Genomic DNA, 27,165 nt, shown 5'->3' with positions numbered 1-27,165 from the left:
GGCTCACTGAACACCAAAAAACCATGAGTTTTGCAGATCTGAAGTTTCCTTGCGGAGATAGCCCATGCTATATCTTGCATTTGTTAGGAAAAACTGCTTATAGCATGAAAAGTGCCCATTGCAGAAAGAGCTCAAATTCGAAAAACAAACACGTATTCATGTTCCCCCGGCTCACTGAACACCAAAAAACCATGAGTTTTGCAGATCTGAAGTTTCCTTGCGGAGATAGCCCATGTTATATCTTGCATTTGTTAGGAAAAACTGCTTATAGTATGAAAAGTGCCCATTGCAGAAAGAGCTCAAATTCGAAAAACAAACACGTATTCATGTTCCCCCGGCTCACTGAACACCAAAAAACCATGAGTTCTGCAGATCTGGTTTCCTTGCGGAGATAGCCCATGCTATATCTTGCATTTGTTAGGAAAAACTGCTTATAGCATGAAAAGTGCCCATTGCAGATAGAGCTCAAATTCGCAAAACAAACACATATTCCTGTTCCCCTGACTCCCCGAAGACCGAAAAACCATGACTTTTGCAGATGTGAAGTTTCCTTGCAGAGTTAGCCCATGCTATATCTTGCATTTGTTAGGAAAAACTGCTTAGAGCATGAAAAGTGCCCATTGCAGAAAGAGCTCAAATTCGAAAAACAAACACGTATTCATGTTCCCCCGGCTCACTGAACACCAAAAAACCATGACTTTTGCAGATCTGAAGTTTCCTTGCGGAGATAGCCCATGCTATATCTTGCATTTGTTAGGAAAAACTGCTTATAGTATGAAAAGTTCCCATTGCAGAAAGAGCTCAAATTCAAAAAACAAACACATATTCCTGTTCCCCTGCCTCCCCGAAGACGAAAAAACCATGAATTTGCAGATCTGAAGTTTCCTTGCGGAGATAGCCCATGCTATATCTTGCATTTGTTAGGAAAAACTGCTTATAGTATGAAAAGTGCCCATTGCAGAAAAAGCTCAAATTCGAAAAACAAACACATATTCCTGTTCCCCTGCCTCCCCGAAGACCAAAAAACCATGACTTTTGCAGATCTGAAGTTTCCTTGCGGAGATAGCCCATGCTATATCTTGCATTTGTTAGGAAAAACTGCTTATAGTATGAAAAGTGCCCATTGCAGAAAAAGCTCAAATTCGAAAAACAAACACATATTCCTGTTCCCTGCCTCCCCGAAGACCAAAAAACCATGACTTTTGCAGATGTGAAGTTTCCTTGCGGAGATAGCCCATGCTATATCTTGCATTTGTTAGGAAAAACTGCTTAGAGCATGAAAAGTGCCCATTGCAGAAAGAGCTCAAATTCGAAAAACAAACACGTATTCATGTTCCCCCGGCTCACTGAACACCAAAAAACCATGACTTTTGCAGATCTGAAGTTAACTTGCGGAGATAGCCCATGTTATATCTTGCATTTGTTAGGAAAAACTGCTTATAGTATGAAAAGTGCCCATTGCAGAAAGAGCTCAAATTCGAAAAACAAACACATATTCCTGTTCCCCTGCCTCCCCGAAGATCAAAAAACTATGACTTTTGCAGATCTGAAGTTTCCTTGCGGAGATAGCCCATGATATATCTTGCATTTGTTAGGAAAAACTGCTTATAGTATGAAAAGTGCCCATTTCACAAAGAGCTCAAATTCAAAAAACAAACACATATTCATGTTCCCCTGCCTCCCCGAAGACCAAAAAACCATTACTTTTGCAGATCTGAAGTTTCCTTGCGGAGATAGCCCATGCTATATCTTGCATTTGTTAGGAAAAACTGCTTATAGCATGAAAAGTGCCCATTGCAGATAGAGCTCAAATTCGCAAAACAAACACATATTCCTGTTCCCCTGCCTCCCCGAAGACCAAAAAACCATGACTTTTGCAGATCTGAAGTTTCCTTGCGGAGATAGCCCATGCTATATCTTGCATTTGTTAGGAAAAACTGCTTATAGTATGAAAAGTGCCCATTGAAGAAAAAGCTCAAATTCGAAAAACAAACACATATTCCTGTTCCCCTGCCTCCCCGAAGACCAAAAAACCATGACTTTTGCAGATGTGAAGTTTCCTTGCGGAGATAGCCCATGCTATATCTTGCATTTGTTAGGAAAAACTGCTTAGAGCATGAAAAGTGCCCATTGCAGAAAGAGCTCAAATTCGAAAAACAAACACGTATTCATGTTCCCCCGGCTTACTGAACACCAAAAAACCATGACTTTTGCAGATCTGAAGTTTCCTTGCGGAGATAGCCCATTTTATATCTTGCATTTGTTAGGAAAAACTGCTTATAGTATGAAAAGTGCCCATTGCAGAAAGAGCTCAAATTCGAAAAACAAACACATATTCCTGTTCCCCTGCCTCCCCGAAGATCAAAAAACCATGTCTTTGGCAGATCTGAAGTTTCCTTGCAGAGATAGCCCATGCTATATCTTGCATTTGTTAGGAAAAACTGCTTAGAGCATGAAAAGTGCCCATTGCAGAAAGAGCTCAAATTCGAAAAACAAACACGTATTCATGTTCCCCCGGCTCACTGAACACCAAAAAACCATGAGTTCTGCAGATCTGGTTTCCTTGCGGAGATAGCCCATGCTATATCTTGCATTTGTTAGGAAAAACTGCTTATAGCATGAAAAGTGCCCATTGCAGATAGAGCTCAAATTCGCAAAACAAACACATATTCCTGTTCCCCTGACTCCCCGAAGACCAAAAAACCATGAGTTTTGCAGATCTGAAGTTTCCTTGCGAAGATAGCCCATGCTATATCTTGCATTTGTTAGGAAAAACTGCTTATAGTATGAAAAGTTCCCATTGCAGAAAGAGCTCAAATTCAAAAAACAAACACATATTCCTGTTCCCCTGCCTCCCCGAAGACGAAAAAACCATGACTTTTGCAGATCTGAAGTTTCCTTGCGGAGATAGCCCATGCTATATCTTGCATTTGTTAGGAAAAACTGCTTAGAGCATGAAAAGTGCCCATTGCAGAAAGAGCTCAAATTCGAAAAACAAACACGTATTCATGTTCCCCCGGCTCACTGAACACCAAAAAACCATGAGATTTGCAGATCTGAAGTTTCCTTGTGGAGATAGCCCATGTTATATCTTGCATTTGTTAGGAAAAACTGCTTATAGCATGAAAAGTGCCCATTGCAGATAGAGCTCAAATTCGCAAAACAAACACATATTCATGTTCCCCTGTCTCCCCAAAGACCAAAAAACCATGACTTTTGCAGATCTGAAGTTTCCTTGCAGAGATAGCCCATGCTATATCTTGCATTTGTTAGGAAAAACTGCTTAGAGTGAAAAAAGCGCCCATTGCAGAAAGAGCTCAAATTCGAAAAACAAACACGTATTCATGTTCCCCCGGCTCACTGAACACCAAAAAACCATGAGTTCTGCAGATCTGGTTTCCTTGCGGAGATAGCCCATGATATATCTTGCATTTGTTAGGAAAAACTGCTTATAGCATGAAAAGTGCCCATTGCAGATAGAGCTCAAATTCGCAAAACAAACACATATTCCTGTTCCCCTGACTCCCTGAAGACCAAAAAACCATGACTTTTGCAGATGTGAAGTTTCCTTGCGGAGATAGCCCATGCTATATCTTGCATTTGTTAGGAAAAACTGCTTAGAGCATGAAAAGTGCCCATTGCAGAAAGAGCTCAAATTCGAAAAACAAACACGTATTCTTGATCCCCCGGCTCACTGAACACCAAAAAACCATGAGTTTTGCAGATCTGAAGTTTCCTTGCGGAGATAGCCCATGATATATCTTGCATTTGTTAGGAAAAACTGCTTACAGCATGAAAAGTGCCCATTGCAGAAAGAGCTCAAATTCAAAAAACAAACAGATATTCATGTTCCCCTGCCTCCCCGAAGACCAAAAAACCATGACTTTTGCAGATCTGAAGTTTCCTTGCGGAGATAGCCCATGCTATATCTTGCATTTGTTAGGAAAAACTGCTTATAGCATGAAAAGTGCCCATTGCAGATACAGCTCAAATTCGCAAAACAAACACATATTCCTGTTCCCCTGCCTCCCCGAAGACCAAAAAACCATGACTTTTGCAGATCTGAAGTTTCCTTGCGGAGATAGCCCATGCTATATCTTGCATTTGTTAGGAAAAACTGCTTATAGTATGAAAAGTGCCCATTGCAGAAAAAGCTCAAATTCGAAAAACAAACACATATTCCTGTTCCCCTGCCTCCCCGAAGACCAAAAAACCATGACTTTTGCAGATGTGAAGTTTCCTTGCGGAGATAGCCCATGCTATATCTTGCATTTGTTAGGAAAAACTGCTTAGAGCATGAAAAGTGCCCATTGCAGAAAGAGCTCAAATTCGAAAAACAAACACGTATTCATGTTCCCCCGGCTCACTGAACACCAAAAAACCATGACTTTTGCAGATCTGAAGTTCCCTTGCGTAGATAGCCCATGTTATATCTTGCATTTGTTAGGAAAAACTGCTTATAGTATGAAAAGTGCCCATTGCAGAAAGAGCTCAAATTCGAAAAACAAACACGTATTCATGTTCCCCCGGCTCACTGAACACCAAAAAACCATGACTTTTGCAGATGTGAAGTTTCCTTGCGGAGATAGCCCATGCTATATCTTGCATTTGTTAGGAAAAACTGCTTAGAGCATGAAAAGTGCCCATTGCAGAAAGAGCTCCAATTCGAAAAACAAACACGTATTCATGTTCCCCCGGCTCACTGAACACCAAAAAACCATGACTTTTGCAGATCTGAAGTTTCCTTGCGGAGATAGCCCATGTTATATCTTGCTTTTGTTAGGAAAAACTGCTTATAGTATGAAAAGTGCCCATTGCAGAAAGAGCTCAAATTCGAAAAACAAACACATATTCCTGTTCCCCTGCCTCCCCGAAGATCAAAAAACCATGACTTTTGCAGATCTGAAGTTTCCTTGCAGAGATAGCCCATGCTATATCTTGCATTTGTTAGGAAAAACTGCTTAGAGCATGAAAAGTGCCCATTGCAGAAAGAGCTCAAATTCGAAAAACAAACATGTATTCATGTTCCCCCGGCTCACTGAACACCAAAAAACCATGAGTTTTGCAGATCTGAAGTTTCCTTGTGGAGATAGCCCATGTTATATCTTGCATTTGTTAGGAAAAACTGTTTATAGCATGAAAAGTGCCCATTGCAGATAGAGCTCAAATTCGCAAAACAAACACATATTCCTGTTCCCCTGCCTCCCTGAAGATCAAAAAACCATGACTTTTGCAGATGTGAAGTTTTCTTGCGGAGATAGCCCATGCTATATCTTGCATTTGTTAGGAAAAACTGCTTATAGTATGAAAAGTTCCCATTGCAGAAAGAGCTCAAATTCAAAAAACAAACACATATTCATGTTCCCCTGTCTCCCCGAAGACCAAAAAACCATGACTTTTGCAGATCTGAAGTTTCCTTGCAGAGATAGCCCATGCTATATCTTGCATTTGTTAGGAAAAACTGCTTAGAGTATGAAAAGTGCCCATTGCAGAAAGAGCTCAAATTCGAAAAACAAACACGTATTCATGTTCCCCCGGCTCACTGAACACCAAAAAACCATGACTTTTGCAGATCTGAAGTTCCCTTGCGTAGATAGCCCATGTTATATCTTGCATTTGTTAGGAAAAACTGCTTATAGTATGAAAAGTGCCCATTGCAGAAAGAGCTCAAATTCGAAAAACAAACACGTATTCATGTTCCCCCGGCTCACTGAACACCAAAAAACAATGACTTTTGCAGATGTGAAGTTTCCTTGCGGAGATAGCCCATGCTATATCTTGCATTTGTTAGGAAAAACTGCTTAGAGCATGAAAAGTGCCCATTGCAGAAAGAGCTCAAATTCGAAAAACAAACACGTATTCATGTTCCCCCGGCTCACTGAACACCAAAAAACCATGACTTTTGCAGATCTGAAGTTTCCTTGCGGAGATAGCCCATGTTATATCTTGCTTTTGTTAGGAAAAACTGCTTATAGTATGAAAAGTGCCCATTGCAGAAAGAGCTCAAATTCGAAAAACAAACACATATTCCTGTTCCCCTGCCTCCCCGAAGATCAAAAAACCATGACTTTTGCAGATCTGAAGTTTCCTTGCAGAGATAGCCCATGCTATATCTTGCATTTGTTAGGAAAAACTGCTTAGAGCATGAAAAGTGCCCATTGCAGAAAGAGCTCAAATTCGAAAAACAAACATGTATTCATGTTCCCCCGGCTCACTGAACACCAAAAAACCATGAGTTTTACAGATCTGAAGTTTCCTTGTGGAGATAGCCCATGTTATATCTTGCATTTGTTAGGAAAAACTGCTTATAGCATGAAAAGTGCCCATTGCAGATAGAGCTCAAATTCGCAAAACAAACACATATTCCTGTTCCCCTGCCTCCCCGAAGATCAGAAAACCATGACTTTTGCAGATCTGAAGTTCCCTTGCGGAGATAGCCCATGTTATATCTTGCATTTGTTAGGAAAAACTGCTTATAGCATGAAAAGTGCCCATTGCAGAAAGAGCTCAAATTCGAAAAACAAACACATATTCCTGTTCCCCTGCCTCCCCGAAGATCAAAAAACCATGACTTTTGCAGATGTGAAGTTTTCTTGCGGAGATAGCCCATGCTATATCTTGCATTTGTTAGGAAAAACTGCTTATAGCATGAAAAGTGCCCATTGCAGATAGAGCTCAAATTCGCAAAACAAACACATATTCCTGTTCCCCTGCCTCCCCGAAGACCAAAAAACCATGACTTTTGCAGATCTGAAGTTTCCTTGCGGAGATAGCCCATGCTATATCTTGCATTTGTTAGGAAAAACTGCTTATAGTATGAAAAGTGCCCATTGCAGAAAAAGCTCAAATTAGAAAAACAAACACATATTCCTGTTCCCCTGCCTCCCCGAAGACCAAAAAACCATGACTTTTGCAGATCTGAAGTTTCCTTGTGGAGATAGCCCATGCTATATTTTGCATTTGTTAGGAAAAACTGCTTAGAGCATGAAAAGTGCCCATTGCAGAAAGAGCTCAAATTCGAAAAACAAACACGTATTCATGTTCCCCCGGCTCACTGAACACCAAAAAACCATGACTTTTGCAGATCTGAAGTTTCCTTGCGGAGATAGCCCATGTTATATCTTGCATTTGTTAGGAAAAACTGCTTATAGTATGAAAAGTGCCCATTGCAGATAGAGCTCAAATTCGCAAAACAAACACATATTCCTGTTCCCCTGACTCCCCGAAGACCGAAAAACCATGACTTTTGCAGATGTGAAGTTTCCTTGCAGAGTTAGCCCATGCTATATCTTGCATTTGTTAGGAAAAACTGCTTAGAGCATGAAAAGTGCCCATTGCAGAAAGAGCTCAAATTCGAAAAACAAACACGTATTCATGTTCCCCCGGCTCACTGAACACCAAAAAACCATGACTTTTGCAGATCTGAAGTTTCCTTGCGGAGATAGCCCATGCTATATCTTGCATTTGTTAGGAAAAACTGCTTATAGTATGAAAAGTTCCCATTGCAGAAAGAGCTCAAATTCAAAAAACAAACACATATTCCTGTTCCCCTGCCTCCCCGAAGACGAAAAAACCATGAATTTGCAGATCTGAAGTTTCCTTGCGGAGATAGCCCATGCTATATCTTGCATTTGTTAGGAAAAACTGCTTATAGTATGAAAAGTGCCCATTGCAGAAAAAGCTCAAATTCGAAAAACAAACACATATTCCTGTTCCCCTGCCTCCCCGAAGACCAAAAAACCATGACTTTTGCAGATCTGAAGTTTCCTTGCGGAGATAGCCCATGCTATATCTTGCATTTGTTAGGAAAAACTGCTTATAGTATGAAAAGTGCCCATTGCAGAAAAAGCTCAAATTCGAAAAACAAACACATATTCCTGTTCCCTGCCTCCCCGAAGACCAAAAAACCATGACTTTTGCAGATGTGAAGTTTCCTTGCGGAGATAGCCCATGCTATATCTTGCATTTGTTAGGAAAAACTGCTTAGAGCATGAAAAGTGCCCATTGCAGAAAGAGCTCAAATTCGAAAAACAAACACGTATTCATGTTCCCCCGGCTCACTGAACACCAAAAAACCATGACTTTTGCAGATCTGAAGTTAACTTGCGGAGATAGCCCATGTTATATCTTGCATTTGTTAGGAAAAACTGCTTATAGTATGAAAAGTGCCCATTGCAGAAAGAGCTCAAATTCGAAAAACAAACACATATTCCTGTTCCCCTGCCTCCCCGAAGATCAAAAAACTATGACTTTTGCAGATCTGAAGTTTCCTTGCGGAGATAGCCCATGATATATCTTGCATTTGTTAGGAAAAACTGCTTATAGTATGAAAAGTGCCCATTTCACAAAGAGCTCAAATTCAAAAAACAAACACATATTCATGTTCCCCTGCCTCCCCGAAGACCAAAAAACCATTACTTTTGCAGATCTGAAGTTTCCTTGCGGAGATAGCCCATGCTATATCTTGCATTTGTTAGGAAAAACTGCTTATAGCATGAAAAGTGCCCATTGCAGATAGAGCTCAAATTCGCAAAACAAACACATATTCCTGTTCCCCTGCCTCCCCGAAGACCAAAAAACCATGACTTTTGCAGATCTGAAGTTTCCTTGCGGAGATAGCCCATGCTATATCTTGCATTTGTTAGGAAAAACTGCTTATAGTATGAAAAGTGCCCATTGAAGAAAAAGCTCAAATTAGAAAAACAAACACATATTCCTGTTCCCCTGCCTCCCCGAAGACCAAAAAACCATGACTTTTGCAGATGTGAAGTTTCCTTGCGGAGATAGCCCATGCTATATCTTGCATTTGTTAGGAAAAACTGCTTAGAGCATGAAAAGTGCCCATTGCAGAAAGAGCTCAAATTCGAAAAACAAACACGTATTCATGTTCCCCCGGCTTACTGAACACCAAAAAACCATGACTTTTGCAGATCTGAAGTTTCCTTGCGGAGATAGCCCATTTTATATCTTGCATTTGTTAGGAAAAACTGCTTATAGTATGAAAAGTGCCCATTGCAGAAAGAGCTCAAATTCGAAAAACAAACACATATTCCTGTTCCCCTGCCTCCCCGAAGATCAAAAAACCATGTCTTTGGCAGATCTGAAGTTTCCTTGCAGAGATAGCCCATGCTATATCTTGCATTTGTTAGGAAAAACTGCTTAGAGCATGAAAAGTGCCCATTGCAGAAAGAGCTCAAATTCGAAAAACAAACACGTATTCATGTTCCCCCGGCTCACTGAACACCAAAAAACCATGAGTTCTGCAGATCTGGTTTCCTTGCGGAGATAGCCCATGCTATATCTTGCATTTGTTAGGAAAAACTGCTTATAGCATGAAAAGTGCCCATTGCAGATAGAGCTCAAATTCGCAAAACAAACACATATTCCTGTTCCCCTGACTCCCCGAAGACCAAAAAACCATGAGTTTTGCAGATCTGAAGTTTCCTTGCGAAGATAGCCCATGCTATATCTTGCATTTGTTAGGAAAAACTGCTTATAGTATGAAAAGTTCCCATTGCAGAAAGAGCTCAAATTCAAAAAACAAACACATATTCCTGTTCCCCTGCCTCCCCGAAGACGAAAAAACCATGACTTTTGCAGATCTGAAGTTTCCTTGCGGAGATAGCCCATGCTATATCTTGCATTTGTTAGGAAAAACTGCTTAGAGCATGAAAAGTGCCCATTGCAGAAAGAGCTCAAATTCGAAAAACAAACACGTATTCATGTTCCCCCGGCTCACTGAACACCAAAAAACCATGAGATTTGCAGATCTGAAGTTTCCTTGTGGAGATAGCCCATGTTATATCTTGCATTTGTTAGGAAAAACTGCTTATAGCATGAAAAGTGCCCATTGCAGATAGAGCTCAAATTCGCAAAACAAACACATATTCATGTTCCCCTGTCTCCCCAAAGACCAAAAAACCATGACTTTTGCAGATCTGAAGTTTCCTTGCAGAGATAGCCCATGCTATATCTTGCATTTGTTAGGAAAAACTGCTTAGAGTGAGAAAAGCGCCCATTGCAGAAAGAGCTCAAATTCGAAAAACAAACACGTATTCATGTTCCCCCGGCTCACTGAACACCAAAAAACCATGAGTTCTGCAGATCTGGTTTCCTTGCGGAGATAGCCCATGATATATCTTGCATTTGTTAGGAAAAACTGCTTATAGCATGAAAAGTGCCCATTGCAGATAGAGCTCAAATTCGCAAAACAAACACATATTCCTGTTCCCCTGACTCCCTGAAGACCAAAAAACCATGACTTTTGCAGATGTGAAGTTTCCTTGCGGAGATAGCCCATGCTATATCTTGCATTTGTTAGGAAAAACTGCTTAGAGCATGAAAAGTGCCCATTGCAGAAAGAGCTCAAATTCGAAAAACAAACACGTATTCTTGATCCCCCGGCTCACTGAACACCAAAAAACCATGAGTTTTGCAGATCTGAAGTTTCCTTGCGGAGATAGCCCATGATATATCTTGCATTTGTTAGGAAAAACTGCTTACAGCATGAAAAGTGCCCATTGCAGAAAGAGCTCAAATTCAAAAAACAAACAGATATTCATGTTCCCCTGCCTCCCCGAAGACCAAAAAACCATGACTTTTGCAGATCTGAAGTTTCCTTGCGGAGATAGCCCATGCTATATCTTGCATTTGTTAGGAAAAACTGCTTATAGCATGAAAAGTGCCCATTGCAGATACAGCTCAAATTCGCAAAACAAACACATATTCCTGTTCCCCTGCCTCCCCGAAGACCAAAAAACCATGACTTTTGCAGATCTGAAGTTTCCTTGCGGAGATAGCCCATGCTATATCTTGCATTTGTTAGGAAAAACTGCTTATAGTATGAAAAGTGCCCATTGCAGAAAAAGCTCAAATTCGAAAAACAAACACATATTCCTGTTCCCCTGCCTCCCCGAAGACCAAAAAACCATGACTTTTGCAGATGTGAAGTTTCCTTGCGGAGATAGACCATGCTATATCTTGCATTTGTTAGGAAAAACTGCTTAGAGCATGAAAAGTGCCCATTGCAGAAAGAGCTCAAATTCGAAAAACAAACACGTATTCATGTTCCCCCGGCTCACTGAACACCAAAAAACCATGACTTTTGCAGATCTGAAGTTCCCTTGCGTAGATAGCCCATGTTATATCTTGCATTTGTTAGGAAAAACTGCTTATAGTATGAAAAGTGCCCATTGCAGAAAGAGCTCAAATTCGAAAAACAAACACGTATTCATGTTCCCCCGGCTCACTGAACACCAAAAAACCATGACTTTTGCAGATGTGAAGTTTCCTTGCGGAGATAGCCCATGCTATATCTTGCATTTGTTAGGAAAAACTGCTTAGAGCATGAAAAGTGCCCATTGCAGAAAGAGCTCCAATTCGAAAAACAAACACGTATTCATGTTCCCCCGGCTCACTGAACACCAAAAAACCATGACTTTTGCAGATCTGAAGTTTCCTTGCGGAGATAGCCCATGTTATATCTTGCTTTTGTTAGGAAAAACTGCTTATAGTATGAAAAGTGCCCATTGCAGAAAGAGCTCAAATTCGAAAAACAAACACATATTCCTGTTCCCCTGCCTCCCCGAAGATCAAAAAACCATGACTTTTGCAGATCTGAAGTTTCCTTGCAGAGATAGCCCATGCTATATCTTGCATTTGTTAGGAAAAACTGCTTAGAGCATGAAAAGTGCCCATTGCAGAAAGAGCTCAAATTCGAAAAACAAACATGTATTCATGTTCCCCCGGCTCACTGAACACCAAAAAACCATGAGTTTTGCAGATCTGAAGTTTCCTTGTGGAGATAGCCCATGTTATATCTTGCATTTGTTAGGAAAAACTGCTTATAGCATGAAAAGTGCCCATTGCAGATAGAGCTCAAATTCGCAAAACAAACACATATTCCTGTTCCCCTGCCTCCCTGAAGATCAAAAAACCATGACTTTTGCAGATGTGAAGTTTTCTTGCGGAGATAGCCCATGCTATATCTTGCATTTGTTAGGAAAAACTGCTTATAGTATGAAAAGTTCCCATTGCAGAAAGAGCTCAAATTCAAAAAACAAACACATATTCATGTTCCCCTGTCTCCCCGAAGACCAAAAAACCATGACTTTTGCAGATCTGAAGTTTCCTTGCAGAGATAGCCCATGCTATATCTTGCATTTGTTAGGAAAAACTGCTTAGAGTATGAAAAGTGCCCATTGCAGAAAGAGCTCAAATTCGAAAAACAAACACGTATTCATGTTTCCCCGGCTCACTGAACACCAAAAAACCATGACTTTTGCAGATCTGAAGTTCCCTTGCGTAGATAGCCCATGTTATATCTTGCATTTGTTAGGAAAAACTGCTTATAGTATGAAAAGTGCCCATTGCAGAAAGAGCTCAAATTCGAAAAACAAACACGTATTCATGTTCCCCCGGCTCACTGAACACCAAAAAACAATGACTTTTGCAGATGTGAAGTTTCCTTGCGGAGATAGCCCATGCTATATCTTGCATTTGTTAGGAAAAACTGCTTAGAGCATGAAAAGTGCCCATTGCAGAAAGAGCTCAAATTCGAAAAACAAACACGTATTCATGTTCCCCCGGCTCACTGAACACCAAAAAACCATGACTTTTGCAGATCTGAAGTTTCCTTGCGGAGATAGCCCATGTTATATCTTGCTTTTGTTAGGAAAAACTGCTTATAGTATGAAAAGTGCCCATTGCAGAAAGAGCTCAAATTCGAAAAACAAACACATATTCCTGTTCCCCTGCCTCCCCGAAGATCAAAAAACCATGACTTTTGCAGATCTGAAGTTTCCTTGCAGAGATAGCCCATGCTATATCTTGCATTTGTTAGGAAAAACTGCTTAGAGCATGAAAAGTGCCCATTGCAGAAAGAGCTCAAATTCGAAAAACAAACATGTATTCATGTTCCCCCGGCTCACTGAACACCAAAAAACCATGAGTTTTACAGATCTGAAGTTTCCTTGTGGAGATAGCCCATGTTATATCTTGCATTTGTTAGGAAAAACTGCTTATAGCATGAAAAGTGCCCATTGCAGATAGAGCTCAAATTCGCAAAACAAACACATATTCCTGTTCCCCTGCCTCCCCGAAGATCAGAAAACCATGACTTTTGCAGATCTGAAGTTCCCTTGCGGAGATAGCCCATGTTATATCTTGCATTTGTTAGGAAAAACTGCTTATAGCATGAAAAGTGCCCATTGCAGAAAGAGCTCAAATTCGAAAAACAAACACATATTCCTGTTCCCCTGCCTCCCCGAAGATCAAAAAACCATGACTTTTGCAGATGTGAAGTTTTCTTGCGGAGATAGCCCATGCTATATCTTGCATTTGTTAGGAAAAACTGCTTATAGTATGAAAAGTTCCCATTGCAGAAAGAGCTCAAATTCAAAAAACAAACACATATTCATGTTCCCCTGTCTCCCCGAAGACCAAAAAACCATGACTTTTGCAGATCTGAAGTTTCCTTGCGGAGATAGCCCATGCTATATCTTGCATTTGTTAGGAAAAACTGCTTATAGCATGAAAAGTGCCCATTGCAGATAGAGCTCAAATTCGCAAAACAAACACATATTCCTGTTCCCCTGCCTCCCCGAAGACCAAAAAACCATGACTTTTGCAGATCTGAAGTTTCCTTGCGGAGATAGCCCATGCTATATCTTGCATTTGTTAGGAAAAACTGCTTATAGTATGAAAAGTGCCCATTGCAGAAAAAGCTCAAATTAGAAAAACAAACACATATTCCTGTTCCCCTGCCTCCCCGAAGACCAAAAAACCATGACTTTTGCAGATCTGAAGTTTCCTTGTGGAGATAGCCCATGCTATATTTTGCATTTGTTAGGAAAAACTGCTTAGAGCATGAAAAGTGCCCATTGCAGAAAGAGCTCAAATTCGAAAAACAAACACGTATTCATGTTCCCCTGGCTCACTGAACACCAAAAAACCATGACTTTTGCAGATCTGAAGTTTCCTTGCGGAGATAGCCCATGTTATATCTTGCATTTGTTAGGAAAAACTGCTTATAGTATGAAAAGTGCCCATTGCAGAAAGAGCTCAAATTCGAAAAACAAACACATATTCCTGTTCCCCTGCCTCCCCGAAGACCAAAAAACCATGACTTTTGCAGATCTGAAGTTTCCTTGCGGAGATAGCCCATGTTATATCATGCATTTGTTAGGAAAAACTGCTTAGAGCATGAAAAGTGCCCATTGCAGAAAGAGCTCAAATTCGAAAAACAAACACGTATTCATGTTCCCCCGGCTCACTGAACACCAAAAAACCATGAGTTTTGCAGATCTGAAGTTTCCTTGCGGAGATAGCCCATGATATATCTTGCATTTGTTAGGAAAAACTGCTTATAGTATGAAAAGTGCCCATTTCACAAAGAGCTCAAATTCAAAAAACAAACACATATTCATGTTCCCCTGCCTCCCCGAAGACCAAAACCCATGACTTTTGCAGATCTGAAGTTTCCTTGCGGAGATAGCCCATGCTATATCTTGCATTTGTTAGGAAAAACTGCTTATAGCATGAAAAGTGCCCATTGCAGATAGAGCTCAAATTCGCAAAACAAACACATATTCCTGTTCCCCTGCCTCCCCGAAGACCAAAAAACCATGACTTTTGCAGATCTGAAGTTTCCTTGCGGAGATAGCCCATGCTATATCTTGCATTTGTTAGGAAAAACTGCTTATAGCATGAAAAGTGCCCAATGCAGATAGAGCTCAAATTCGCAAAACAAACACATATTCCTGTTCCCCTGCCTCCCCGAAGACCAAAAAACCATGACTTTTGCAGATCTGAAGTTTCCTTGCGGAGATAGCCCATGCTATATCTTGCATTTGTTAGGAAAAACTGCTTATAGTATGAAAAGTGCCCATTGCAGAAAAAGCTCAAATTCGAAAAACAAACACATATTCCTGTTCCCTGCCTCCCCGAAGACCAAAAAACCATGACTTTTGCAGATGTGAAGTTTCCTTGCGGAGATAGCCCATGCTATATCTTGCATTTGTTAGGAAAAACTGCTTAGAGCATGAAAAGTGCCCATTGCAGAAAGAGCTCAAATTCGAAAAACAAACACGTATTCATGTTCCCCCGGCTCACTGAACACCAAAAAACCATGACTTTTGCAGATCTGAAGTTAACTTGCGGAGATAGCCCATGTTATATCTTGCATTTGTTAGGAAAAACTGCTTATAGTATGAAAAGTGCCCATTGCAGAAAGAGCTCAAATTCGAAAAACAAACACATATTCCTGTTCCCCTGCCTCCCCGAAGATCAAAAAACTATGACTTTTGCAGATCTGAAGTTTCCTTGCGGAGATAGCCCATGATATATCTTGCATTTGTTAGGAAAAACTGCTTATAGTATGAAAAGTGCCCATTTCACAAAGAGCTCAAATTCAAAAAACAAACACATATTCATGTTCCCCTGCCTCCCCGAAGACCAAAAAACCATTACTTTTGCAGATCTGAAGTTTCCTTGCGGAGATAGCCCATGCTATATCTTGCATTTGTTAGGAAAAACTGCTTATAGCATGAAAAGTGCCCATTGCAGATAGAGCTCAAATTCGCAAAACAAACACATATTCCTGTTCCCCTGCCTCCCCGAAGACCAAAAAACCATGACTTTTGCAGATCTGAAGTTTCCTTGCGGAGATAGCCCATGCTATATCTTGCATTTGTTAGGAAAAACTGCTTATAGTATGAAAAGTGCCCATTGCAGAAAAAGCTCAAATTCGAAAAACAAACACATATTCCTGTTCCCCTGCCTCCCCGAAGACCAAAAAACCATGACTTTTGCAGATGTGAAGTTTCCTTGCGGAGATAGCCCATGCTATATCTTGCATTTGTTAGGAAAAACTGCTTAGAGCATGAAAAGTGCCCATTGCAGAAAGAGCTCAAATTCGAAAAACAAACACGTATTCATGTTCCCCCGGCTCACTGAACACCAAAAAACCATGACTTTTGCAGATCTGAAGTTTCCTTGCGGAGATAGCCCATGTTATATCTTGCATTTGTTAGGAAAAACTGCTTATAGTATGAAAAGTGCCCATTGCAGAAAGAGCTCAAATTCGAAAAACAAACACATATTCCTGTTCCCCTGCCTCCCCGAAGATCAAAAAACCTTGACTTTTGCAGATCTGAAGTTTCCTTGCAGAGATAGCCCATGCTATATCTTGCATTTGTTAGGAAAAACTGCTTAGAGCATGAAAAGTGCCCATTGCAGAAAGAGCTCAAATTCGAAAAACAAACACGTATTCATGTTCCCCCGGCTCACTGAACACCAAAAAACCATGAGATTTGCAGATCTGAAGTTTCCTTGTGGAGATAGCCCATGTTATATCTTGCATTTGTTAGGAAAAACTGCTTATAGCATGAAAAGTGCCCATTGCAGATAGAGCTCAAATTCGCAAAACAAACACATATTCATGTTCCCCTGTCTCCCCGAAGACCAAAAAACCATGACATTTGCAGATCTGAAGTTTCCTTGCAGAGATAGCCCATGCTATATCTTGCATTTGTTAGGAAAAACTGCTTAGAGTGAGAAAAGTGCCCATTGCAGAAAGAGCTCAAATTCGAAAAACAAACACGTATTCATGTTCCCCCGGCTCACTGAACACCAAAAAACCATGAGTTCTGCAGATCTGGTTTCCTTGCGGAGATAGCCCATGCTATATCTTGCATTTGTTAGGAAAAACTGCTTATAGCATGAAAAGTGCCCATTGCAGATAGAGCTCAAATTCGCAAAACAAACACATATTCCTGTTCCCCTGACTCCCCGAAGACCAAAAAACCATGACTTTTGCAGATCTGAAGTTTCCTTGCGGAGATAGCCCATGCTATATCTTGCATTTGTTAGGAAAAACTGCTTATAGTATGAAAAGTTCCCATTGCAGAAAGAGCTCAAATTCAAAAAACAAACACATATTCCTGTTCCCCTGCCTCCCCGAAGACCAAAAAACCATGACTTTTGCAGATCTGAAGTTTCCTTGCGGAGATAGCCCATGCTATATCTTGCATTTGTTAGGAAAAACTGCTTATAGCATGAAAAGTGCCCATTGCAGATAGAGCTCAAATTCGCAAAACAAACACATATTCCTGTTCCCCTGCCTCCCCGAAGGCCAAAAAACCATGACTTTTGCAGATCTGAAGTTTCCTTGCGGAGATAGCCCATGCTATATCTTGCATTTGTTAGGAAAAACTGCTTATAGTATGAAAAGTGCCCATTGCAGAAAAAGCTCAAATTCGAAAAACAAACACATATTCCTGTTCCCTGCCTCCCCGAAGACCAAAAAACCATGACTTTTGCAGATGTGAAGTTTCCTTGCGGAGATAGCCCATGCTATATCTTGCATTTGTTAGGAAAAACTGCTTAGAGCATGAAAAGTGCCCATTGCAGAAAGAGCTCAAATTCGAAAAACAAACACGTATTCATGTTCCCCCGGCTCACTGAACACCAAAAAACCATGACTTTTGCAGATCTGAAGTTAACTTGCGGAGATAGCCCATGTTATATCTTGCATTTGTTAGGAAAAACTGCTTATAGTATGAAAAGTGCCCATTGCAGAAAGAGCTCAAATTCGAAAAACAAACACATATTCCTGTTCCCCTGCCTCCCCGAAGATCAAAAAACTATGACTTTTGCAGATCTGAAGTTTCCTTGCGGAGATAGCCCATGATATATCTTGCATTTGTTAGGAAAAACTGCTTATAGTATGAAAAGTGCCCATTTCACAAAGAGCTCAAATTCAAAAAACAAACACATATTCATGTTCCCCTGCCTCCCCGAAGACCAAAAAACCATTACTTTTGCAGATCTGAAGTTTCCTTCCGGAGATAGCCCATGCTATATCTTGCATTTGTTAGGAAAAACTGCTTATAGCATGAAAAGTGCCCATTGCAGATAGAGCTCAAATTCGCAAAACAAACACATATTCCTGTTCCCCTGCCTCCCCGAAGACCAAAAAACCATGACTTTTGCAGATCTGAAGTTTCCTTGCGGAGATAGCCCATGCTATATCTTGCATTTGTTAGGAAAAACTGCTTATAGTATGAAAAGTGCCCATTGAAGAAAAAGCTCAAATTAGAAAAACAAACACATATTCCTGTTCCCCTGCCTCCCCGAAGACCAAAAAACCATGACTTTTGCAGATGTGAAGTTTCCTTGCGGAGATAGCCCATGCTATATCTTGCATTTGTTAGGAAAAACTGCTTAGAGCATGAAAAGTGCCCATTGCAGAAAGAGCTCAAATTCGAAAAACAAACACGTATTCATGTTCCCCCGGCTTACTGAACACCAAAAAACCATGACTTTTGCAGATCTGAAGTTTCCTTGCGGAGATAGCCCATTTTATATCTTGCATTTGTTAGGAAAAACTGCTTATAGTATGAAAAGTGCCCATTGCAGAAAGAGCTCAAATTCGAAAAACAAACACGTATTCATGTTCCCCCGGCTCACTGAACACCAAAAAACAATGACTTTTGCAGATGTGAAGTTTCCTTGCGGAGATAGCCCATGCTATATCTTGCATTTGTTAGGAAAAACTGCTTAGAGCATGAAAAGTGCCCATTGCAGAAAGAGCTCAAATTCGAAAAACAAACACGTATTCATGTTCCCCCGGCTCACTGAACACCAAAAAACCATGACTTTTGCAGATCTGAAGTTTCCTTGCGGAGATAGCCCATGTTATATCTTGCTTTTGTTAGGAAAAACTGCTTATAGTATGAAAAGTGCCCATTGCAGAAAGAGCTCAAATTCGAAAAACAAACACATATTCCTGTTCCCCTGCCTCCCCGAAGATCAAAAAACCATGACTTTTGCAGATCTGAAGTTTCCTTGCAGAGATAGCCCATGCTATATCTTGCATTTGTTAGGAAAAACTGCTTAGAGCATGAAAAGTGCCCATTGCAGAAAGAGCTCAAATTCGAAAAACAAACATGTATTCATGTTCCCCCGGCTCACTGAACACCAAAAAACCATGAGTTTTACAGATCTGAAGTTTCCTTGTGGAGATAGCCCATGTTATATCTTGCATTTGTTAGGAAAAACTGCTTATAGCATGAAAAGTGCCCATTGCAGATAGAGCTCAAATTCGCAAAACAAACACATATTCCTGTTCCCCTGCCTCCCCGAAGATCAGAAAACCATGACTTTTGCAGATCTGAAGTTCCCTTGCGGAGATAGCCCATGTTATATCTTGCATTTGTTAGGAAAAACTGCTTATAGCATGAAAAGTGCCCATTGCAGAAAGAGCTCAAATTCGAAAAACAAACACATATTCCTGTTCCCCTGCCTCCCCGAAGATCAAAAAACCATGACTTTTGCAGATGTGAAGTTTTCTTGCGGAGATAGCCCATGCTATATCTTGCATTTGTTAGGAAAAACTGCTTATAGTATGAAAAGTTCCCATTGCAGAAAGAGCTCAAATTCAAAAAACAAACACATATTCATGTTCCCCTGTCTCCCCGAAGACCAAAAAACCATGACTTTTGCAGATCTGAAGTTTCCTTGCGGAGATAGCCCATGCTATATCTTGCATTTGTTAGGAAAAACTGCTTATAGCATGAAAAGTGCCCATTGCAGATAGAGCTCAAATTCGCAAAACAAACACATATTCCTGTTCCCCTGCCTCCCCGAAGACCAAAAAACCATGACTTTTGCAGATCTGAAGTTTCCTTGCGGAGATAGCCCATGCTATATCTTGCATTTGTTAGGAAAAACTGCTTATAGTATGAAAAGTGCCCATTGCAGAAAAAGCTCAAATTAGAAAAACAAACACATATTCCTGTTCCCCTGCCTCCCCGAAGACCAAAAAACCATGACTTTTGCAGATCTGAAGTTTCCTTGTGGAGATAGCCCATGCTATATTTTGCATTTGTTAGGAAAAACTGCTTAGAGCATGAAAAGTGCCCATTGCAGAAAGAGCTCAAATTCGAAAAACAAACACGTATTCATGTTCCCCCGGCTCACTGAACACCAAAAAACCATGACTTTTGCAGATCTGAAGTTTCCTTGCGGAGATAGCCCATGTTATATCTTGCATTTGTTAGGAAAAACTGCTTATAGTATGAAAAGTGCCCATTGCAGAAAGAGCTCAAATTCGAAAAACAAACACATATTCCTGTTCCCCTGCCTCCCCGAAGACCAAAAAACCATGACTTTTGCAGATCTGAAGTTTCCTTGCGGAGATAGCCCATGTTATATCATGCATTTGTTAGGAAAAACTGCTTAGAGCATGAAAAGTGCCCATTGCAGAAAGAGCTCAAATTCGAAAAACAAACACGTATTCATGTTCCCCCGGCTCACTGAACACCAAAAAACCATGAGTTTTGCAGATCTGAAGTTTCCTTGCGGAGATAGCCCATGATATATCTTGCATTTGTTAGGAAAAACTGCTTATAGTATGAAAAGTGCCCATTTCACAAAGAGCTCAAATTCAAAAAACAAACACATATTCATGTTCCCCTGCCTCCCCGAAGACCAAAACCCATGACTTTTGCAGATCTGAAGTTTCCTTGCGGAGATAGCCCATGCTATATCTTGCATTTGTTAGGAAAAACTGCTTATAGCATGAAAAGTGCCCATTGCAGATAGAGCTCAAATTCGCAAAACAAACACATATTCCTGTTCCCCTGCCTCCCCGAAGACCAAAAAACCATGACTTTTGCAGATCTGAAGTTTCCTTGCGGAGATAGCCCATGCTATATCTTGCATTTGTTAGGAAAAACTGCTTATAGCATGAAAAGTGCCCAATGCAGATAGAGCTCAAATTCGCAAAACAAACACATATTCCTGTTCCCCTGCCTCCCCGAAGACCAAAAAACCATGACTTTTGCAGATCTGAAGTTTCCTTGCGGAGATAGCCCATGCTATATCTTGCATTTGTTAGGAAAAACTGCTTATAGTATGAAAAGTGCCCATTGCAGAAAAAGCTCAAATTCGAAAAACAAACACATATTCCTGTTCCCTGCCTCCCCGAAGACCAAAAAACCATGACTTTTGCAGATGTGAAGTTTCCTTGCGGAGATAGCCCATGCTATATCTTGCATTTGTTAGGAAAAACTGCTTAGAGCATGAAAAGTGCCCATTGCAGAAAGAGCTCAAATTCGAAAAACAAACACGTATTCATGTTCCCCCGGCTCACTGAACACCAAAAAACCATGACTTTTGCAGATCTGAAGTTAACTTGCGGAGATAGCCCATGTTATATCTTGCATTTGTTAGGAAAAACTGCTTATAGTATGAAAAGTGCCCATTGCAGAAAGAGCTCAAATTCGAAAAACAAACACATATTCCTGTTCCCCTGCCTCCCCGAAGATCAAAAAACTATGACTTTTGCAGATCTGAAGTTTCCTTGCGGAGATAGCCCATGATATATCTTGCATTTGTTAGGAAAAACTGCTTATAGTATGAAAAGTGCCCATTTCACAAAGAGCTCAAATTCAAAAAACAAACACATATTCATGTTCCCCTGCCTCCCCGAAGACCAAAAAACCATTACTTTTGCAGATCTGAAGTTTCCTTGCGGAGATAGCCCATGCTATATCTTGCATTTGTTAGGAAAAACTGCTTATAGCATGAAAAGTGCCCATTGCAGATAGAGCTCAAATTCGCAAAACAAACACATATTCCTGTTCCCCTGCCTCCCCGAAGACCAAAAAACCATGACTTTTGCAGATCTGAAGTTTCCTTGCGGAGATAGCCCATGCTATATCTTGCATTTGTTAGGAAAAACTGCTTATAGTATGAAAAGTGCCCATTGCAGAAAAAGCTCAAATTCGAAAAACAAACACATATTCCTGTTCCCCTGCCTCCCCGAAGACCAAAAAACCATGACTTTTGCAGATGTGAAGTTTCCTTGCGGAGATAGCCCATGCTATATCTTGCATTTGTTAGGAAAAACTGCTTAGAGCATGAAAAGTGCCCATTGCAGAAAGAGCTCAAATTCGAAAAACAAACACGTATTCATGTTCCCCCGGCTCACTGAACACCAAAAAACCATGACTTTTGCAGATCTGAAGTTTCCTTGCGGAGATAGCCCATGTTATATCTTGCATTTGTTAGGAAAAACTGCTTATAGTATGAAAAGTGCCCATTGCAGAAAGAGCTCAAATTCGAAAAACAAACACATATTCCTGTTCCCCTGCCTCCCCGAAGATCAAAAAACCTTGACTTTTGCAGATCTGAAGTTTCCTTGCAGAGATAGCCCATGCTATATCTTGCATTTGTTAGGAAAAACTGCTTAGAGCATGAAAAGTGCCCATTGCAGAAAGAGCTCAAATTCGAAAAACAAACACGTATTCATGTTCCCCCGGCTCACTGAACACCAAAAAACCATGAGATTTGCAGATCTGAAGTTTCCTTGTGGAGATAGCCCATGTTATATCTTGCATTTGTTAGGAAAAACTGCTTATAGCATGAAAAGTGCCCATTGCAGATAGAGCTCAAATTCGCAAAACAAACACATATTCATGTTCCCCTGTCTCCCCGAAGACCAAAAAACCATGACATTTGCAGATCTGAAGTTTCCTTGCAGAGATAGCCCATGCTATATCTTGCATTTGTTAGGAAAAACTGCTTAGAGTGAGAAAAGTGCCCATTGCAGAAAGAGCTCAAATTCGAAAAACAAACACGTATTCATGTTCCCCCGGCTCACTGAACACCAAAAAACCATGAGTTCTGCAGATCTGGTTTCCTTGCGGAGATAGCCCATGCTATATCTTGCATTTGTTAGGAAAAACTGCTTATAGCATGAAAAGTGCCCATTGCAGATAGAGCTCAAATTCGCAAAACAAACACATATTCCTGTTCCCCTGACTCCCCGAAGACCAAAAAACCATGACTTTTGCAGATCTGAAGTTTCCTTGCGGAGATAGCCCATGCTATATCTTGCATTTGTTAGGAAAAACTGCTTATAGTATGAAAAGTTCCCATTGCAGAAAGAGCTCAAATTCAAAAAACAAACACATATTCCTGTTCCCCTGCCTCCCCGAAGACCAAAAAACCATGACTTTTGCAGATCTGAAGTTTCCTTGCGGAGATAGCCCATGCTATATCTTGCATTTGTTAGGAAAAACTGCTTATAGCATGAAAAGTGCCCATTGCAGATAGAGCTCAAATTCGCAAAACAAACACATATTCCTGTTCCCCTGCCTCCCCGAAGGCCAAAAAACCATGACTTTTGCAGATCTGAAGTTTCCTTGCGGAGATAGCCCATGCTATATCTTGCATTTGTTAGGAAAAACTGCTTATAGTATGAAAAGTGCCCATTGCAGAAAAAGCTCAAATTCGAAAAACAAACACATATTCCTGTTCCCTGCCTCCCCGAAGACCAAAAAACCATGACTTTTGCAGATGTGAAGTTTCCTTGCGGAGATAGCCCATGCTATATCTTGCATTTGTTAGGAAAAACTGCTTAGAGCATGAAAAGTGCCCATTGCAGAAAGAGCTCAAATTCGAAAAACAAACACGTATTCATGTTCCCCCGGCTCACTGAACACCAAAAAACCATGACTTTTGCAGATCTGAAGTTAACTTGCGGAGATAGCCCATGTTATATCTTGCATTTGTTAGGAAAAACTGCTTATAGTATGAAAAGTGCCCATTGCAGAAAGAGCTCAAATTCGAAAAACAAACACATATTCCTGTTCCCCTGCCTCCCCGAAGATCAAAAAACTATGACTTTTGCAGATCTGAAGTTTCCTTGCGGAGATAGCCCATGATATATCTTGCATTTGTTAGGAAAAACTGCTTATAGTATGAAAAGTGCCCATTTCACAAAGAGCTCAAATTCAAAAAACAAACACATATTCATGTTCCCCTGCCTCCCCGAAGACCAAAAAACCATTACTTTTGCAGATCTGAAGTTTCCTTCCGGAGATAGCCCATGCTATATCTTGCATTTGTTAGGAAAAACTGCTTATAGCATGAAAAGTGCCCATTGCAGATAGAGCTCAAATTCGCAAAACAAACACATATTCCTGTTCCCCTGCCTCCCCGAAGACCAAAAAACCATGACTTTTGCAGATCTGAAGTTTCCTTGCGGAGATAGCCCATGCTATATCTTGCATTTGTTAGGAAAAACTGCTTATAGTATGAAAAGTGCCCATTGAAGAAAAAGCTCAAATTAGAAAAACAAACACATATTCCTGTTCCCCTGCCTCCCCGAAGACCAAAAAACCATGACTTTTGCAGATGTGAAGTTTCCTTGCGGAGATAGCCCATGCTATATCTTGCATTTGTTAGGAAAAACTGCTTAGAGCATGAAAAGTGCCCATTGCAGAAAGAGCTCAAATTCGAAAAACAAACACGTATTCATGTTCCCCCGGCTTACTGAACACCAAAAAACCATGACTTTTGCAGATCTGAAGTTTCCTTGCGGAGATAGCCCATTTTATATCTTGCATTTGTTAGGAAAAACTGCTTATAGTATGAAAAGTGCCCATTGCAGAAAGAGCTCAAATTCGAAAAACAAACACATATTCCTGTTCCCCTGCCTCCCCGAAGATCAAAAAACCATGTCTTTGGCAGATCTGAAGTTTCCTTGCAGAGATAGCCCATGCTATATCTTGCATTTGTTAGGAAAAACTGCTTAGAGCATGAAAAGTGCCCATTGCAGAAAGAGCTCAAATTCGAAAAACAAACACGTATTCATGTTCCCCCGGCTCACTGAACACCAAAAAACCATGAGTTCTGCAGATCTGGTTTCCTTGCGGAGATAGCCCATGCTATATCTTGCATTTGTTAGGAAAAACTGCTTATAGCATGAAAAGTGCCCATTGCAGATAGAGCTCAAATTCGCAAAACAAACACATATTCCTGTTCCCCTGACTCCCCGAAGACCAAAAAACCATGAGTTTTGCAGATCTGAAGTTTCCTTGCGAAGATAGCCCATGCTATATCTTGCATTTGTTAGGAAAAACTGCTTATAGTATGAAAAGTTCCCATTGCAGAAAGAGCTCAAATTCAAAAAACAAACACATATTCCTGTTCCCCTGCCTCCCCGAAGACGAAAAAACCATGACTTTTGCAGATCTGAAGTTTCCTTGCGGAGATAGCCCATGCTATATCTTGCATTTGTTAGGAAAAACTGCTTAGAGCATGAAAAGTGCCCATTGCAGAAAGAGCTCAAATTCGAAAAACAAACACGTATTCATGTTCCCCCGGCTCACTGAACACCAAAAAACCATGAGATTTGCAGATCTGAAGTTTCCTTGTGGAGATAGCCCATGTTATATCTTGCATTTGTTAGGAAAAACTGCTTATAGCATGAAAAGTGCCCATTGCAGATAGAGCTCAAATTCGCAAAACAAACACATATTCATGTTCCCCTGTCTCCCCAAAGACCAAAAAACCATGACTTTTGCAGATCTGAAGTTTCCTTGCAGAGATAGCCCATGCTATATCTTGCATTTGTTAGGAAAAACTGCTTAGAGTGAGAAAAGCGCCCATTGCAGAAAGAGCTCAAATTCGAAAAACAAACACGTATTCATGTTCCCCCGGCTCACTGAACACCAAAAAACCATGAGTTCTGCAGATCTGGTTTCCTTGCGGAGATAGCCCATGATATATCTTGCATTTGTTAGGAAAAACTGCTTATAGCATGAAAAGTGCCCATTGCAGATAGAGCTCAAATTCGCAAAACAAACACATATTCCTGTTCCCCTGACTCCCTGAAGACCAAAAAACCATGACTTTTGCAGATGTGAAGTTTCCTTGCGGAGATAGCCCATGCTATATCTTGCATTTGTTAGGAAAAACTGCTTAGAGCATGAAAAGTGCCCATTGCAGAAAGAGCTCAAATTCGAAAAACAAACACGTATTCTTGATCCCCCGGCTCACTGAACACCAAAAAACCATGAGTTTTGCAGATCTGAAGTTTCCTTGCGGAGATAGCCCATGCTATATCTTGCATTTGTTAGGAAAAACTGCTTATAGCATGAAAAGTGCCCATTGCAGATAGAGCTCAAATTCGCAAAACAAACACATATTCCTGTTCCCCTGACTCCCCGAAGACCAAAAAACCATGAGTTTTGCAGATCTGAAGTTTCCTTGCGAAGATAGCCCATGCTATATCTTGCATTTGTTAGGAAAAACTGCTTATAGTATGAAAAGTTCCCATTGCAGAAAGAGCTCAAATTCAAAAAACAAACACATATTCCTGTTCCCCTGCCTCCCCGAAGACGAAAAAACCATGACTTTTGCAGATCTGAAGTTTCCTTGCGGAGATAGCCCATGCTATATCTTGCATTTGTTAGGAAAAACTGCTTAGAGCATGAAAAGTGCCCATTGCAGAAAGAGCTCAAATTCGAAAAACAAACACGTATTCATGTTCCCCCGGCTCACTGAACACCAAAAAACCATGAGATTTGCAGATCTGAAGTTTCCTTGTGGAGATAGCCCATGTTATATCTTGCATTTGTTAGGAAAAACTGCTTATAGCATGAAAAGTGCCCATTGCAGATAGAGCTCAAATTCGCAAAACAAACACATATTCATGTTCCCCTGTCTCCCCAAAGACCAAAAAACCATGACTTTTGCAGATCTGAAGTTTCCTTGCAGAGATAGCCCATGCTATATCTTGCATTTGTTAGGAAAAACTGCTTAGAGTGAGAAAAGCGCCCATTGCAGAAAGACCTCAAATTCGAAAAACAAACACGTATTCATGTTCCCCCGGCTCACTGAACACCAAAAAACCATGAGTTCTGCAGATCTGGTTTCCTTGCGGAGATAGCCCATGATATATCTTGCATTTGTTAGGAAAAACTGCTTATAGCATGAAAAGTGCCCATTGCAGATAGAGCTCAAATTCGCAAAACAAACACATATTCCTGTTCCCCTGACTCCCTGAAGACCAAAAAACCATGACTTTTGCAGATGTGAAGTTTCCTTGCGGAGATAGCCCATGCTATATCTTGCATTTGTTAGGAAAAACTGCTTAGAGCATGAAAAGTGCCCATTGCAGAAAGAGCTCAAATTCGAAAAACAAACACGTATTCATGTTCCCCCGGCTCACTGAACACCAAAAAACCATGACTTTTGCAGATCTGAAGTTTCCTTGCGGAGATAGCCCATGTTATATCTTGCTTTTGTTAGGAAAAACTGCTTATAGTATGAAAAGTGCCCATTGCAGAAAGAGCTCAAATTCGAAAAACA

The sequence above is a fragment of the Vipera berus genome (assembly GCF_964194415.1).
Source record: "Vipera berus genome assembly, contig: HAP1_SCAFFOLD_27, whole genome shotgun sequence".
Classification (NCBI taxonomy): domain Eukaryota; kingdom Metazoa; phylum Chordata; class Lepidosauria; order Squamata; family Viperidae; genus Vipera; species Vipera berus.
Note: the sequence above shows the minus strand (reverse complement) of the source record.